The sequence below is a fragment of the Lissotriton helveticus genome, chromosome 9, assembly GCF_964261635.1.
Source record: "Lissotriton helveticus chromosome 9, aLisHel1.1, whole genome shotgun sequence".
NCBI lineage: Eukaryota > Metazoa > Chordata > Amphibia > Caudata > Salamandridae > Lissotriton > Lissotriton helveticus.
Window position 1 is genome coordinate 612,288,809 of NC_136070.1, and position 6,000 is coordinate 612,294,808.

The 6,000-nt window shown below is 47.8% G+C and overlaps 1 long non-coding RNA gene across 1 annotated transcript in view; it reads left to right on the forward strand.

The window, feature by feature from the left end:
* The window catches only part of LOC144782872 (uncharacterized), a 48,202-nt gene extending 44,887 nt beyond the window's left edge, over positions 1-3,315 (forward strand). The window contains exon 3 of the long non-coding RNA XR_013601293.1: positions 3,248-3,315. This is a non-coding gene — a long non-coding RNA (uncharacterized LOC144782872). The remainder of the gene's footprint in view (positions 1-3,247) is intronic.
* The last annotated feature ends 2,685 nt before the right edge of the window (positions 3,316-6,000 follow it).

Here is a 6,000-nt window from a genome sequence, read left to right on the forward strand (position 1 = left end):
AAGGAACGCAACTGGTAGGGAGTGACCACTATTTGCTCAATACCAGGTAAAAGTAAAACACCATCTCATATTAAGGATAATTGAAACTCTATCTGCAGTCAGATTAAACATGAAATTAAGCCCTACCTCTGCTCTGTGACATTCCGCAGAGTTCCACCCACCTCTAGTTTCATGTATAGCCCTAGGCCGGATGCTCAGATTACTGTCAAGCATAATCATTGGGGGACAGTGTACACAACCGCAGAACTGTGTTCTGGCATGGTTGACAGGGTGAATTGTCATCCAAAGTAACTTTATTCACATGTGCATAAATACTTTTGTCTGAAAGTCATGCACCCTACAAAAATCCCCTTGGAAGGCCAGAACGAGGCGCACATGGGAGAAACAGGATATGTACCTTGGGAACATTAAACCATCATAAATATTTGTACTGTAAACAATACATAATGTATCGATATGTATCAAACATAGACAATGTATAATTGTACCTATTAGTTTTATTTTTTCCCTTCCTCTTTATATGTATTTCTTAATGTTTTCACACCAGATTACCTTGCTTCAATAACATATTTCTTTTTATTCCATATGGCCTTGTACATATATGATTTACTTAGACCTCAACCTAAATGTAAATACATATGTGGCCTTGATATCTATATGATTAATAATGTATGTAGCTCTATTTCGTTGAAATAATAAAGTTCTTTAAATTAAAAAAGTAAAGTTGAATGAGCCTTTGGACTAGCAGGGCCTCTTGGAGCTATGCCGATGACGTCACTGGTCAGGCAAGGCTTGCCTTCAATGTATCTGTCCAAAGTTTAAGAACTATTTATTGTACATTTCAAAGGCTTCAAATAAAACGGTTCGAAAATGCACATTTGCCTGAAAATTTCTTTTATTCAAATCATTTGAAGGAAATCTACATTTCTTTCTACAAAAATCACCAGATGCCTATCTGTTACCCCTTCCCCGATTTCACAATATTCAGTCATCCACTTCCGATTCTGTCCCCTACTTTCTCATCTTTCTCTAGAGCCTGTTATACCCGCTCCTCCTTTTCTCATCTCACTCCTTACACGTCACTTTCAACCTTGTTTATTCCCGTGGTGGCCATGCCCTTTATTTCTCGTTTTCTTTCTATCCTCCACTCTTTACATGTTCCCCTCCGGTTTATTTTACATCCACCCATCTCTGTCTCATTCTACACTTTGTCACCAGTTGTGTTTTCCAACTGGTTCGAGCCCCGTGTAATTTGATGTAAATCCCTTGAAGCAGTCAGTGAACGTGTGAGAGCCTCGGCTCATTGAGTGCACTCTACAGCGCTCGGCTAATGCTGGTCATTTCTTTGGATTAAAGCGCCAAGAAGCTGAAGGAAGCGCTGGCATGTCTGCTATGTCCTGCCACCCCAGGGCAGCACCTGGCACCACAGCCGCTGCTATTGCCACCAACCAGAGTTGGCCCTGGTGCTGCCGGACGGTGCCCCACTTGGCACCCTGGCAAGACCCTGGCATCAGCGCAGGCAAAGGGCTCGGTGAGAAAGGTGGCTCCTCGGGGCTATAAAAACCAGATGCCAGGCCAGGGGCAGATGCAGTAACGCTGCCCACTGTGCCAAGGCGCAACATGGGCGCTGTGAGCCATAATCGGTTTATCGCCAGGACTGTGATTGGTCAGACACAGTGTTAGCGTATATTTGTATACGTGTTCATTTACATGCATTTGTATAGCCCTTTTCTTCCATTTGTACGACCCTTAAGCCATACCCCCCTGCGTTGAACGTGCTCTGCGGACTCATGACTCATGAGGGAGGAAATTAGTATGCAGGGTTCTGCACCATCTGTGCTCATGTAAAGCGCTCTGACATACCTTCGGGTCAAGTTAGCTCTACATAAAACTGCACACTAAAAAATCTGGTAAGTGCGAGGCATTGATGGTTGCGAGTTTGCGACATTTTGATTAGAAGCTGCCGCTGTGACTAGAGCCTAGAAAGGCGGACGAGCACAGACAAGACAACGGAAGACTAGTAAGGTTACAGTAAACACAGGCATTGGTAACTCGTCTCGCCTGCTGCGGTTTTAAAATCAAATACGTGACGATTGCTAACAGGACTAGCCCCGCCCCTTTCACACGGAAAGTTGAGAACTCAATGGCACATGTGTTCGTTCACAACGCTCAAACCTACACCCCGAGCACCTAGAGGCGGAGTACGGCCCACACTAACCTTTTGTTTGCACTCATTTTAAATGCATTTCCCACAAAAGGATTTTGCACTGCAGCCATTGCTTCTGGCTTTCTGAGACAGACACGAGGGTGGCAAGACTGACCCGTCTCACAAGTCACTGCCTGGTCACTAGTATTTTCCACATCTCACACTGCTCTTCGCATTTCCCCCCTGCTACAGACACCTCTACCAGGTCTCTTGAAATCAGAACCCCACAACTACCGTCCATCCATACAGGAACACCGTAACACTTTGCCGTTGGGCACTCACCATCTTCGGCGAAAACTTTCCACAACTTCTGCTCCTCTCGCAGCCCCTCCATGGACGACTGGCACCGGGAGGCTGTGGGGGGGGGGTCACACACCTGGTCTGGGGGCTCTCGCCGGGGTCTGCTTGCCAGCTTCTCCTCCTGCCGCGCCACTCTGCCCCCGCCACCCACGCGCGGCATCCAATAATGGATGTTGCGCTGTGGACCAGCCAATCCTGGCGCTGCATGCAGCACCAGGATTGGCTAGGGGGGCACACTGTGTGCTCGCCCTGGGCAGCCTTTGAAAACCCGGCCCAGCTGAAGCCGCACCCCCGGCCCCTTCTCTATGCTTGCTGGCATCGGCGCGACGGCGCATGCGTGGGCAAGTCTCAGCCCGGGAGTCTCATGCGCACAGTGCTGGCCTGCTGCAGACTGTCACTCAAGCAGCTGCAGCAGAACAGCAGCCCCGCCCCCCCACCCCCTGCGCACTCCGACCGCACAACCATTGACGTGTCACTCCCGCGCTGCTTGTGAAGAAGTCAGTCACGTATTTATGTTTACTTAGCTGCAGTGCCACGGTGCGTCCAGGGCTTAATGGGGCTACGCCCCTACGCCCCAATGGACGCACCGCGGCTGGGTTTGGGTCTTTTGTAGTGTCTATGGGGAAAGGAACTGCTGTTTCAAGAGCCAGAATTGGGCCGCCTGCTGCACAGCGCGGGTAAGTTTGGGGTTCTGTACACTTCTGGGGACTTTCATAAATCTTTATTTTGGTTCTTTTGCAGAGTCTCGGAGGAAAAAATCTGCTGTTTCAAGAGCCAGAATTGGGCCGCCTGCTGCACAGCGCTGGTAAGTTTGGGGTTCTGTACACTTCTAGGGAGTTTCATAATTCTTTATTTTGGTTTTGGGCAATTGTAGGATTTTCCGTACATACCAGATAGCACTTGACTGGTCCTATTCTTCTCCTCCCCTGAGTGTCAACGCCTAGCTTATGTGCTCCTACAAAACACACTTGTACAAATTTGTTTTCGGCGCTTAGGTTTGACTTTCTTTGCAGGTAGCTGATCGTGCTCTTTTGTGTCCATTTTCTCCAGCCATGCAACCTTTGTCATAGTATTTTTTATTTGCAAGCACTTGGGGCCAGGATTGCTTGTTTTTCGGAAACATTTTTGCCTTAGGTTTTTTCGACAATTGCAATGCCTTTTTCCTCTTTGAAACACATCTAACACCAAATATATTTGTAGGCGACTGACCATGCTGTTTTAACACTATTTGCTCAACGCCGTTCGGCATTTCACATTGCAGTTGCGGCCTAAAAAGTTTTCCAATTTTTGGCCATGTGTAGTGCTTCATTGTTGCATTCATTTGTAATCATTGATCCCAGGCGCTTTCTTAACTTACCATTCAACAATTCCCTCCCCCCCCTTGAAATGCATCTAGTAACACCAAATATATTTGTAGTTGAGCTAACTGACTGCGCCACAACCCCAAGATCTTCTGTATTCCAAGGGAGCAGCAAGCCACCACAACAAAAGCAGGTTGGAGAAGTTTCTGCAGCCTGTGAATCACGATCACATCTGCCTATCCAGATAACCGCAGCAGATCGGACCAGAGACTACAGTACCGTGATGCATGCTGATGGTGGCGTGCTGTTTTGCAGTGTGTGCAATGTGGGGGTGGACCACATCCGGAAACACACTGTGGATATGCATGTGCGGTCCCAAAAGCACTTGAAGCGCTGTTCAGATGCTTCTGACCCTCAATCTTCGCCAAAACGTGCATGTCAGATGACTGTGAACTCGCTATTCACAAAGAGTACAGCTGCAGGTGCCTCAAACCATGAAATTATAAGTGAGTGGGTCAATGTCTGCACAGCGCTGAACATTCCGCTGAGCAAAACCGACCACCCTGTGTTGCGCAAGTTTCTCCACGAGCGAGTACGGAATGGTGGAGCGATACCTGGAAGTCATCAGCTTCAAGAACGTTATCTCCCAGAGAGATATATAGGAGCCAAGAACGAGCTGAAAGAACTATTGAAAGATCAGAAGATCAGTGTTATATTTGATGAAACACCAGATCTCGAAGGGCGGTGTGTATTGAATGTGTTAGTTGCAGTAGTCTCTCCGCAGGGTGCCCGTCAGATCCATACCCACCTGGTAGACACAGTCTTCCTATCACAGTGCAACCATGGGACTGTAGCGCAAGCTGTTGTAAAGGTGCTCACAGAGTACTGACAACAAGAATAGTGGGGGAGGGTCTAGGGGGCAAAATTTAAAGACCAGATTTACTCCATACCCCTAAATGCAAACCTAACTAACTGCAGGGAGGAAACCGGTCTATTTGGTGTGACAGAAAGACCACCAATGTAGGAGCAAGTGCAGTTCACCAATAGTACATAGCTTGTCCAATCCTGGGCCTGGGTATAGTTTCCATCTGCCCACCCATTTGGCGGAACTTCATCATCTGGAAAACCAAGAGAGAGGGGTCACCTGAAGCCAATATGATACCAAGGCTAATGTTCATAGGTACCAGACCTCCTACTCTCAAACAATTTCAGCCACTATGTTTGTTCAGGGTATGTAAGGACTGATGGAGTGCAGGGCAAGTGATAAACATGTGTGTAATAAAAATTACTAAAAGGACAAAAAATATGTTTATTGGGAATTGTCCTAATGCCATATAATAACAAGCATTAGAAATGCAATCGGGCTCAGATTTATTTGAGTTTGAGCTAATGGCATTGTAAATGCCAATGTATTGTTGCTATGTGTTATGGAGTGTGTTCATGTGGTGTGTACTGCCAGTGATCTCCTTGTGAGTGTGAGAATATTGCACCGTTACTGCCTGTGGTGTCCTTCTTGTGAGTGTGAGAAGCTTGCACCTCTGCTGCCTGTGGCCTCCTTGTGAGTGTAAGAAGCTTGCACTGCTGCTGCCTGTGATGTCCTTCTTGTGAGTGTAAGAAGCTTGCACTGCTGCTGCCTGTGATGTCGTTCTTGTGAGTGTGAGAAGCTTGCACCGCTGCTGCTTGTGATGTCCTTCTTGTGAGTGGGAGAAGCTTGCACCTCAGCTGCCTGTGGTATCCTTGTGAGTGTAAGAAGCTTGCACAGCTGCTGCCTGTGATGTCCTTCGTGTGAGTATGAGAAGCTTGCACCGCTGCTGCCTGTGAGTATGAGAAGATTGCATTGTGCATCTCTGTGCTGTGCCTGTTCTTTGTAAGGGACTCTTGCTCTGTTGCTGCTGCTGCCTTGGCATAGTACCTGCTGTGAGTGTGTAAGGGAAGCTTGCACCACTGCTGCTTGTGATGTCGTTCTTGCGAGTGTGAGAAGCTTGCAACTCTGCTGCCTGTCGTCTCCTTGTGAGTGTAAGAAGCTTGCACTACTGCTGCTTGTGACGTCCTTCTTGTGAGTGGGAGAAGCTTGCACCTCAGCTGCCTGTGGTCTCCTTGTGAGTGTAAGAAGCTTGCACAGCTGCTGCCTGTGATGTCCTTCTTGTGAGTGTGAGAAGCTCGCACCGCTGCTGCCTGTGGTCTCCTTGTGAG